Source organism: Mastigoproctus giganteus, chromosome 4 (assembly GCF_048544385.1).
Source record: "Mastigoproctus giganteus isolate SK-2022 chromosome 4, ASM4854438v1, whole genome shotgun sequence".
Taxonomy (NCBI): Eukaryota; Metazoa; Arthropoda; class Arachnida; order Uropygi; family Thelyphonidae; genus Mastigoproctus; species Mastigoproctus giganteus.
The window spans coordinates 99837379-99850367 of NC_143578.1; positions in this window are offsets into that span (position 1 = coordinate 99837379).

The following is a 12989-nucleotide window of genomic DNA, read 5'->3' on the forward strand; positions in this document are numbered from 1 at the left end:
TTTTCCATCCACAAAGAAAGATTAAATGTACTTGAAGTAATCAAAATTTCGGTTATGGTAGTCGCCTAAGAAGATGACTATTTCGCTGGAAGAAAATGTTTTAGCCACAGAGTCTTAAACTCGTTCTGGATAATGATTTCATCAATTTTAATTATATAGAAATTAAAAACAAGTAACCAACTTTCTTTTGGTCCAAAAGAAACACTCTTTATATCTGTTGGGCTTAATCGAAATTGAGTTCTATGAAATCATGAACTCTGCCAGCTGATTTTAGCTAAGTTGTAATTTTTATAATTATTATTAAACTCTTTATTGCGAGCATGTACAATACACGCATATAGTACGCGACACTAGTAATAAATCCGCCATGGCAAAAATACAGGGGTTTAAGATAAACTTTTTCGATACACAAAAGATTGAAGATGTTTTGTTTATCAAAAGATTCATTAAATTAATCAAAATGAAGTGTATACAAATAAACTTCAGAGATTAGGCTACGTGAGAACAGCATGCGAAGCACTGGGCTATTCAGTTTTTAACAAATGCCTTGTCGGAGTGATTGGTCGCCCCTTTTGACAGTTTATTTGAGATAAACACCTGATAAGTTGATATATTTCTTTGAGGATGATGGTACTGTAAGTTTGGTCACTGCAAAAGGTCCTGTAATCCTAAGACTGTTTAAAGAGTCGATGGTGTTGGCGAGAAACATTCGCTGCTGAAGGTTGAGCAGGGGCTCACATCTGGTGAGTATGGGCTTCGCACACCCAGGGTCCTGAGCTGGATATCATTATTCTTCTCTTTCTTGGTGATTTCCTTCTACTTCTCTCTCTGGGTCACAGGGTAAATCTAATTTTTTTTTTTGGTTGGTGCAGCATAAGCCTCAGGCTTCCTTGCACCATATCGCTAATAATAATAATAATAATAAATAATAATTATAGATCCTACCACAGATCCCAGCCTTCTTCTTTTGTTGTGTGGCAGTGCGACGAGTGATGATCTATCCGGCGAGTCTATTTCTGTCAGTGAGGAATTTTGCTCGAGTTTCCGTGGTGTGCAGTCGATCCTGGCATAAAGAATCCTTCCAGAAATGGTAAATGGCTTGCAGTTCCCTGATTAATCAGCATGACAGCCAGTATTGTGTGTTAAGGAAGTTGCTGGGGTATTTGCCCAGATGAGAGATCCAAACAGTACGACCAGAGAAATACATGGAATATGGGTAACAAGTTTTGGATTTGTCAAACTAACAAATTCCTGACGTGCTCTCCAAAAGGCAGTCAAAGTCCTTTGTTGTTTCGAAATGCCGAGCTAAAGAGAGACATTCGCCCCAAATAACACCAAGGTCACGTTGGTTTCTAGCTTTATCGATTGAGGCTCCGTTGATGATGACGCTGGTTTCTGTCTTTCTGATTGATACTTATTATGGATAATGTTATCACTTTCATAAAGTCCCGATCACGCCTATGCTGTACCATAACAAAAACGACATTTCTTGCAATCAGCACTTCGATTTATGTTATCATTTTTTTTGTCTTATCGCGGTTTACGCATGGGCAGTGGAAGTGATTACGTAACATCCCGATTTGTTCTTGATCTACGGCACGTTGCGTGTCCGGTTACTGCTGTTGCTTCGTATAGTTCGTTTTTTTGTCGATGTCGGTACTCCGCGAGAGAAAAGACTGCATCTGCACTCCTACCAATGTGACTGTTTTACAGTAGAGCATTAACCCTTTACTAATTCTTGATTTCAATATTTTTTATTTGTTTTTGATGGTTTCTGTAGCTGTAAGAGTGGTTACTCTTACAGCTACAGTTGAAGACTTACAAGCGAGATATCAACATTGTTAAGTACGCTATTAAATTGCGTTTTGAAACGTTCCCAAGTGCATGTTTTGTTTGCTACGCTTGGTATGAAATCGTGTTTAGAGTATGATTGTGATGAGTTCATTTGTGTGAAGTGCAGCTTTGTCACCACATTAGCGCTTGATTTTATGGCATCCCCCATTTTCTGCTTAGTCAACTTTTATTGTAGCAGCCGGAGATGATTGCAATCGTGTGACTTTTAGCAGCGCACACGCGATTACCTTTCCATTAAATTCTCGCAGAATAGAAGAAGCAACTGCTTTTAAAGCTCCGAATAAGAATAGGCACTAAGATATATTTTAAAGGCGAAGAATGAATACGTCCCAGAAGCTGTCGAACGATAATTTTGCACGAAGAAGTGTTTCCGCGAGTCAATGAACCCTTCAACTGTACTTTCGAAAGCGGTGTGGTGACTTTCATGGATCGGGGCCAAGGTGGTTCAGCGTGAAAGGTGTTAAAAGTTACTACAAAGCAAATAGACTTCAAATTCTCTATCCTCATTCTCTTTAATATTTACCTATCTCTTGTTTAACCTCCACTTCAGATTCATAATCTCTCACGGACCATTTTGTTAAGAGATGGCGCACTTCTGAAGGCTGCTAAACCGCTTCCAGTCTTAGAGTATTTAGTAAATGCTAATAAATAGACACGCTTATATAGAAATTATTCACAGTTATCGATATTTTGATCTTTGGCTTTCTATGATACGGCATCAGAAGCATAGTAATGTACAGGTGTCATTAGAACCGATCCTCTCTAGGCAAGTAATCATTCTCTGACATATGACACACTTTGAGGTCGCCAGTATATTGCTCTTCAAATACTGCGTCAATATTAATTAAGTATTTTGAAAATGTTCGACGTGTTCTGCCAGTGCAATACGCTGCGGTCTAAGAACCGATTGGCGAGAATCTGCACCTTTAAAACAGTTGCCTGCTCAAGTACAGTACTGTAACCAATAATAAAGACAGTCATAACCATCCAACTACCACTCTTCAAAGCAAACTACGACCACGTACACCAGGGTGTAATCTTCCCTAAATTCGCTGATAAAAATGTATTGAGGTAGCAACTGACATGGATTGGAATGTCTTGGAGAAGCGTGACAAATAAAAACACACTTCTTTTAAAACCTTTTGATTAGTTCAGCTAACAGTTGCACTTGTCTCGAGGTGGTTGAGTTCCTTCCCGCATCCTTTTGGATGCGGGAAGAAACTCAACGTCACAATCAGTCCGAAGTCAATAGCCTGATGGACTCTACAGTTTAATAAAGCTGTAAGCAGATTCATACATCGCAGTTGCATATCCTAACCATTCAGGAGTAGCACAGTTGGTAGGATCGCCGTCCTCTCCACACGGTTGGAAAAGGCTTGAGTTCGAGTTCCGTCGATAAGGAATTTTTAAGGGCTTTATTCACAACGTTTCAGAGTTAGTCGGTCTCAGGCGTGGGTAGCATGGCTTTTTCTCCCGGAAACTATAGTTTTCCATCCAGTAAACAGAAAACAGACTACAGAACACAAGCAATTTACAGACAATATATAGAGTGCAATAAGGCGTTAGTTGGTGATGCTCCTAAAACCCTACAACAACAACCATTCAGGCCACAGTTGCACACTCTAGGTCTCTTGGTCCAGAGGGAGAAAGAAACATCTGTTGCACATGCAGAGAAGTTTTCTGAGATACAATGGAACATGCGTGCTAGTATTTGCTCGCAGACAGCTCCATCGATAGCCTGACTTTAAGATAGATCTCGCGCGATCGGTTATGTGTCCGAAGCTGATGTTTGGCTTTCATTAATCACGATTGGTAGCTGGACATCTCCCGTTTTAGCCTTTTCGATAACTGTAAGAGGAAAAGGATTTTAGAGCTTCTGACCAAAATGATGCATTTGATACCAGGTAAAAAAATAACGATAAAAAATCCGAATCCCTTCTAAAAATAAAGGTCAGGATGCCGACTTTACCAAGAATAATAAAGTAGAGGTAAAAGTTTATGACATTTCGTGTTTAGCAACTAGAAGGAGCAATAGCAATAGAATATACTTTTGCTGGTATATTATAACATCAAATAAAACTAAATAACAAAAGGAAAAATCTGTATCAATGGCTTCGTTTTCCAAAGAAATGGCTCAACTACAGAAAATTGGCCCTCCCACCGAAAAATAATGTACCGTTCTTGCCTTCCAGCCTCTCCACAATTGAGGCAGTAAATTTCGCATTATGATTTTACAAAGGAAAAAACAGAAACATTAAGACAATTAATTTTCCTTTAGGCTCTTCGTGCCCTATGTTTTAATTGGCTTGTACAGATACGTACTACACAAGTTCTGTGAATATTAAATAAGATGGTACAATAGGTTTCTCATAAAACAAAGCAAAAAAAAAAAACCAGAAAAAAAACCCAGCAGAATTGAAGACCTTGGGATAAATACGAAGTCATTTCCGTTATGATAAAAGAAAACTTCGTTTTTCTTTCTTCACGCTAGTTACGTAACACTAGTAGCTATATTTTTTTCCTTATTTCTCCAACTGCTAAGAAACGCAGCTGTCAGTTTTCTTATCCCAGTCCCTGATTGCCATTTAACTGCCTTCCTGTTGAAAGAAACGGAAGTACGATAAACGAAACTCCAGTTTGTACCTTCGCCAATCCCTACTTTGTGAAACCCTGGATGGAAATACGAAAGAATTCTGTACACCGTTAAATAGGAAACGGACCGTCCTGTAATCGATTCTAAATTCAGCTGATGAAGTAACTGGATAATCGTTTTTAATCATGCTTGATCTCTCATACCCACAGTATTCAACCAGAATACACAACTTTATCTCCTTTACAGAATTAACGCTGCTTTTGTGCACGACGTACAATATAATTTTAATTATATTAAACGAATTAAAGCGATATTATTTGGGTTCCATGTCAAAAAATCTGATATTAGATTTTCAGAAAATCTTGTGTTCTGTTGTCGATTTGCTGGAGGAAAAACCCTAGTATCCGGTAGAAGAAACCATGATACCTTCGACTGAGACCGACTAACTCGGCTATCCTCGGGTCATTGACGAGATTCGAACTCAGGTCTTTTCCTCGGTTTGGGGAGGATTGTGATTATACTAACTGTGATACCCACGAAGGGCGCGTACGAAATGTTCTATTGTAAAACGATACATTTTTAATAACTATATGGTAAATTTATTTCTATTAATCATGTGTTCTGGTTCAACTGATTAATTCGCCAGTGTCCTCGCGGTACCATAATGTTTATAATTCTCATCGTCTCCACACCTGCTGGAAAAGACACGGATTTGAATTCCGTCAATGACGCAAGAGCTTTTATAGGTGTTTTCACTAGGTGGTTGAGTTGGTGGGTCCCAGGTGAGAATATTAAGATTTTTTATCCCCGAAACTCGGGTTTTTCTTCCAGCAAACCAGGAAAAGCGACCACAGAACACACACACACACGCACATTATGGACATAATACACCCGGCTGGATGTGGTTGTTCTCGGGTAACCCTAATATAACACTTTTAATTCGTCAGTCGTGCTCATCAGTATAATCTGGAAATTGCGTTTAAATGACATAAATTTCTTAGAAAAAATATAGCAAGAGTTCATCAATAAAAAAGATCGAATACCACCGAAAAGAATGCTACACTGGTGGATAAAGATTAAGGCATGATTGCTCTTTGTAAATCGAAATCAAATTGAGCACACAATTAAGAAACCGATGCTGTTAGATGTTCACATCATTCTACAAATACTGGTGATTTAAACAGAGCATTCTGAGAGCGCATCACTCCGTTTGTGTGTGTGTGTGTCAGTTCCAAAGACACTAAGGTATGAGGCATCGGCATATGTGCTAATTACATGTAGCCTTGGGGCGGAAAATCCGAGTTTCCGGGAGAAAAGGTAACCATGCAACCCTCGCCTCAGAGGATGGACAATGAGCGTTTTATGTGCCATTAACTCATAAAACGTTATTAACTGCGTAATAACGTTTTATGAGCCAATGGCACAGAAACTCAGTAAGAGTGATTCGCTATGGAGAAGAGCTATCGGCAAGATTAAAACAGACCACTCACAAGCGGACATAGCAACGCTCCCGAATATTCCAAGCAGATGTTGCAGTAGGGTTTTAGGAGTATCAGCGACTAAGGCCACACTGCTCCGTGTATATTGTCGTGTGTTCTGAAGTCCATTTTTTGTTTGCTGAAAGAAAAACACGAGTTTCCGGGAGAATAAACAATGTTACCCTTGCCTGAGAACGACTAACTCAACTATGTTGTGAAGAACGCCCATAAAAATTCCTCTCGTCATCGACGGGAGGTCATTACCACCCGGTGTCGGAAAGACAGTAATCCTACAAACTGTGCTACTCACGAGGGTGGTACAGTTCTGTTCTGTGATGACGCCTGTTTTAGCTAAAAACAAATTCTAGATGATATTTCATCTGGAGACAGCGAGGAATGCGGTCATTTGGTGAACTAAGGTCTGCACTGGTGGAAGAATGAGATTTGCTGCCATAGAATCGAGAATGGTTCACAGCTGTCAGACCTGTTTAGCCTGTGGAGGGGTACCACCTTGATGTCATGTGACCATATTTTCGAGTCTTCTATCGACTTCTGTAATGTGACCTTTTTGGTAATTCTTATACAACTCCTATAAATATCCTTGATACTTGTTCGAAGTTTCTCGCTGTCTCCTCATTTCATTGTTATTCAGTGGTGCACCACTATACCAAATTTTGTCCCACTTCATCGCAAGCTGCACAAGTTACAGCGAGAACACGCTGTAAAAATAACGATAACATGTTTTCTACGTGTTCTGATAATGTTATTGAGCAGTGTAGGTATAGCTATTTCCAAGTTCTCTCTGTTGTCTTCATAGTGAAAGAATAAATGATATCAGTTCTCCCTTTTCCCCACAATAGTATAAGTTGGTTGGAAGGCGACCCAACTGATATAATTTTTCATTAAGAGTTCCATGTCCAATAACCAGACAGGAAGTTTCAAGGATCAAGGAAATCCAGGACTACCCATTTGGCCTGCAGGAACGTGATTCCTGGGAGGAATTTTCTAGTGACTATTCCAAGAGACGAGGTATCCCACTGGACTGCCAGATATTGACTTGTTCATTGAGGCGGCGGGCATTTTCTGGCTTGGTATCAACAGCGAGGTTTACCTCAATGTCGAGGATTCTGGACGGGATTCTTTTTTTAAGCGGAAGCTTCCTAAAACTATGATCAGGTCAAGCGGAAGGGTTCTCGCAATTAACTGGATTGCCGCCATAGAGACAGTTCTGCAGACTTCATGCATGGCCAAAAGCATGCATCTCTGGATGGAATTAAATTGTACCTTTCATTTTGGAGTTTACTGACAAATGAACCCATGTCCCCGCCGCATAGGCAGCAATGAGCAGTAACACAGCTGTGTAATACAAGGAGAGTGCACGTCTGGACAAGCTCCAGTCACTCATGGAGACCCTGATAATGGAAGCCGAAAACCTTTTGATTTTGAAACTCGGATGTTGAAGGTGTGTCAAAAAAAACAGTTTGATCAGCAATCACCCCAAGGACTTTGGTTTTAGTGACAATGGGGAGTTGCAATCGAAGGACCTTGGGGAGGTTATCTAAGGTCAAATTTATTCTTAAGATCATCATTTTAGACTTGGTTGGATTAATGTGGAACTTATTAAATCTTACCAGGAACACAGATCAGATAGGATGCAATTGGCATTGGACTCCAAAGTGGAGCGGGAGGTTCTAAAGACAATAATGGTGAGATCGTCGGCGAAAGCAACTATTTTGGATTCCTCAAAGGATCTAGCAAGCCAGTTTTGGGGGACCATATTCCAAACCAGGTACCTCAGGACAGAGCTGTGGAGACACCCACGGGAAACAGACCTGGTAACCTGAAGGAATTTTGACTTTACCACAACAGAGTTATGGTGGGTCAGTGCCAGCGAAGATGTTCACAGGCACTGTCCCACCATACAGTGCCCAAACCCCCTAGAAGTCAATAAAAATGGGCTAGTTCATATTTAGATTTTGACTTCTCCGAGTATAAGACAAGGTTAAAGAGTACCTCCTCACAAGAGCATCCTGGAGTGAAATCATATTGCAATGGGGATATAAAGTCCTGAGTTTGGATCAGGTTTGTGATCCTGAATGCCATGGGCCATTCTAAGATTTTGCCAAGATTGACTAGGAAGCACGATTAGTCTGAAAGAACGCGGGTCAGTAATGGGCTTATTTGGCTTTCTGATGAGGCACAGCAAGGCCATTTTTACAGACCGTCTAACTTCTTCATTCTTCATTGTTGGTCAGCAAGTGAACATTTGTTAAAGAGTAGCAGCAGCAGCAGATAAGCTGGTCTAAGTTTGAACAGCCGGACGACGAAGACATATTCAATCAGGTCCATGCCAGAACAATTCTGACATTGACCTTCTACAATACCGCTTTCAGCTCAGCCATGGTGAAACAGTTCTGTAGGGTAGTATGACTCGTAGGAGGCATTTTCAGCTCTAATGGCAGTATGCTCAGGAAGAGCAATTAAAACACTTATTAAATCTGACTTTGACGCTGTCTCAAGTAAAACATCCTTATTCCGAACCATGCGCAATGATTTAACTTTAACCATATTAATTTTAGTTTTTAAAGTATTTGTCACTTTATTCTTGACTTCCAAACTGGTTTTCAAATCACTGTTATCTGCAGCTCTAATTATCATCACATTCTGTTGTAGATTCACTTACCTTTCTCTGCGGTTCCCTAACAATATCAGCACATGAACGCCTGGGCACTTTGCCAACCAACTATTCACTATCCCAGTCAACTTCAATTTCCTCCGCTTCATATAAAGAAATACACAACTGTTTATTAACCTCTACCTTTTTTCAGAGGCAATGTTGAAGAAGTATGTATCCCCTGTTCCAATAATTGAGTCCTCTTAATAATTTCATCGTGGATTGCTTTTAATCTCTCATTCTCGATTATCAATGCAGTAGCAACAGCCTCAAGATTTGCCCATTTATCCATTATTATATCGCCAGCCTTTTTCGTCACTTTATTAGTCTCACCCATTTGGAAATCTTTAATGTCTTTAAGCATTTTTGATATTTAATTGTAAATAAAAGACGCATCTTGCAGCATCTCAATGTCATCAGTCATTGTACCAACCTCATTAGTAGGTATAACATTCGCATTGGTAGGAATAATCTCCTCATTTTTATTAACATGATCACTACCTTGCCCATTATCAGTTGCCTTATCATACTTGCATCAATGTACCTCCTTACGATCTCATTGATTCATAACTATACCCACTAGAGTATACAAATTCACCTAATTTCCTTAGCTCAGCTTGTGATTGCGATATCTTGGGTAGAAGTAGGGGTGAACTACCTTCCCCCTCAGATCCTGCTGAAGTTATGCTAACCTTAGGATTGCTGCTGTCCAAATCTCATAAAAAAATTCCAATTAATTAAGTATTAATTATGCACAATAATCTCTCCAACCCAATTATATCACAGATAAAGAAGATGACACTTCTAATAACTTAGAGATCAAAGCAATAATCAGATTAGTATTTTGCAATCTAAACTCTAACTAAATTAGTATTATTCAGTATCAACTCAACAACAAAGAAAATAATGATCTCTATATTATAAACCTTTTGACTTAATCTCAAAGTTCAGGAAATATATCCTAGACAAACTGTCACCATAAACCACTATGTCAATATAACAATCGTTTCCAAGCCGCCATTTATGACGCCATAAATAGTGTTATTTAAATCTTATCTCAACTGATCAATAAATGTATTTATCTATCTTACAAAGTACCTGACAACTCTAAAAGCCACCAGAAGTCTTCCAAGAAACCTGTAGGTCGCGCAAATCACTAAATATCACCTTATAAGATCAATTTTCAAGAGAGAACTACACTGCAAACTACACTATCAGCCATCTTGCATATGCGTTATTATTTGTGTATGAGCAGCATATACTGCGCAAAGTGTTAGGGGAAAGGCGCCTCCGGTGGTTTCCCACATCTGCGCGCTCTGAAATATCATCCAAGAGGTCACCAATTGGGAATAGTTTATCGAAAATATCATTTACTGAGTCAGGCCAATTTATAGTTTCCTGGGAGCCAGTCGCCACAGTGCCACAGACATCAAGTGTGGTTTTTCTCGCTCGCTATCTTGTAGAGGGTTAGACCTTAGGGGTTAGAATTACCGGACTCCGTGACAAAGGCAGCCCAAGTCCATTTTTTTCTACTTGCGACGACTTTAGTATGCAGTACTCGTTGTTCTTAGCAATGTAATCGTTATGAAGTCAAGTAACATCAGAGGGAGGCCAGTCTCAGTGCCACTGGTAGATCCGACGGACTTGATATACTGTTTTCGCAGCGAGGTGAAAGCTGGGGTCCACCAGGATCACACTTTGGGAAGAATGGACATCTTCTTGGTGGATTTGTAGGAGGCCTTAATTAGGAAATGCTGAATAGAGCTAACCAGCTCACTGGCCGTGGTATAACCAAGGCCAAGAGGATTGTCTGATGAGAAGTCAAGTGCAATAGACCTGTCGAATGCAACCCAGTCAACATTCTTGGTAGAGAATTGGAAACGGTCCGTTGTTCTTACTTGATTGGATACAGCAGGGTGGTTTGCACTGACATGAAAAATAATGACTCTGTTATAGTAGTAGTAGTAATGGAGGCATGTGATGCGAGAAAGCAAGCGTATGAGCGTATATAGCATCAGCGGAAAAAAAAAAAAAAAAAAAAAAAAACACAACCCAATTTCACACATCCATTCCTCTAAAAGTTTGTCCAGTTCCTCTTTGAATTTATTTAAGCTATCAACTTCCACAACGACAGATGGAAGTTTGTTCCAGCAATTAACCACCCGCTGGCTAAAGGCAAATTTCCGCACATCTGTTCTACACCTGTCTTTCCTCAAGTGAAGTCAGATATTCTATCTGATTTCACTATACTGTCTGCCAGTATAGTGAAATCAGATAGAATAAGAAGGTTAAATAAGTAATTTGGACTCACTAATTTGGTCGCAAACTTACTATGGAGATCATGGAAAATAAGGACGTCAAGGTTTTGGTAAGTAGAACGATGCGGGACTTTGAATCTCCAGGGTGCTGAATTACTCAGGTATGCTGAGAGTAACCTATGTTTTTCCATGTGTCACGGTTAGAACTTGGTGGCAAAGGGCTCCTCAATTGAGATGACTACAGAGTGTTTCTGAACGGCCAGGGGGAACTCATCAGTGACTACACAGGACCTCTGACCATTAACTGCGTTATTTTTATTTTTGCAGTTGTTTTGGAATGGGTTGAATCTAGTGAGCATGGAAGCATAGTCCTTGTCAGGTCATTTTCAAGCTGAGATGACGCTACGAGAGAATTAGCCATCAGCGGTCCTTAGTTTTACCATTTCTAATGCTTGTTGATATAATGGGCAGAAAACATCCCGGACAGAGTGATTGTAATCACGCTTCCTTCTCTTGCAGTTGATGCAGCTTGGGTCCTTGTGGCCACTGCACCCGCATTGGCCACAAGGAGAGCTGTGAGTGCAGAACTGAGAGGTATGCCCATAGCCAAGGCAGAGGAAGCATTTTGTTACCACAGTGAAGAGGCAAAACCTGTGGGCGTGCAATCCAGAAAGATTCTGCCAGTGGACAAAACGCGCAGGTCCAAGCTAGTTGAAAGAGTGATAACCTTGTGAGTAGTTGAATTGGACCGCGACTTTGTTGAGCATCTAAAGGTGGTTTCAGCTTGAAAATGACCTGACAAGGACTATGCTTCCATGCTCACTAGATTCAACCCATTCCAAAACAACTGCAAAAATAAAAATAACGCAGTTAATGGCCAGAGGTCCTGTGTAGTCACTGATGAGTTCCCCCTGGCTGTTCAGAAACACTCTGTAGTCATCTCAATTGAGGAGCCCTTTGCCACCAAGTTCTAACCGTGACACTGGAAAAACTACCAGTCTTTCACTGGTAGTTTTTCTTGGGATGTCATTGACGGGGTTTGGGCGCTTGGATCAGCTCACTGAGACCCCAGCAGTGTGGAGGGAGCTGGAAGGAGAAATATAGTTTAGATCGTCCTTAGTGGTGGTCTCTAATAGCGCATGACGGTTCCTTATGGCTCGTAGTGACTTCACTTTGACCGTTTTAAAATAATTTTTTAGTGTGATAGCAACAATCTGTTTAACATCTCCACTGGTCTTGAGGTCTGAGTTCTTTCTGGCTCTAAGGAGAAGAAGGTGCTGAAGTTTCTGGTTAGTTGACCTGGTCTTTGGCAGTTGGCCGATGCAGGGAGACCTGACCGCACAGTGGAATAGGAGTGAATGACAGGGCATTGAGCATCTTGAGGGTTGTTCCAGTTCTGGATCCTATGAAGAGGTTGCTGGCAATTTGGAAATATGTGTCTATTACTTTCTTCAGAACAATCGTTCTTGGTCTGAACCCATTATTGACTGCTCCGAGCTTCTCGTTGTCAATAAGCAGGGCTATGGATATGGTCTCAAGATTATACCACAGCTCCTGGATATATAATGCCCGCTGTTTTTTGTAAATCTGTTGTTATTGCTGTTTAGGAATGCGACAAGGTCTTTATGAAGTTTAGAGATGATCTGATGGAGTGAGGAAGAATCCTGACAGTAGTTTCAGGGAAAGACGACCAAATCAAACGAGTAAAGTGGGATGGGTATTTTTTAATAAGGTCTAGATGTCGAATACACACCATTTGTAGTTTCGCGGTGTATTGTGTACAAATCAACAATGGTTTAATGTGATGGTCGCAGATGAGTCCAGATTCAGCATATAGTAAGATTCTCGAAGACTCATCTGAGAGAGAGAGAGAGAAATGAAACTACCCACAATCAGAAAAAGGGGAGTGCATGCGCAGTCACAAATTACAATATGATTGCGTAATTGTGCGAGCAGTCAACGAACTAGCAGATATTTAGACCACAATTATTTTCCTACTCATATATCGGTTCTATTTGATTGTAGAAGCTTGTCTATATCTGTATGTCCATTAAAATGAGAAAGAGAATCACAATACATATTACCGCCCTATGAATAAAGCATATGGCATGGATTATCTCTGCCAAAAAGAC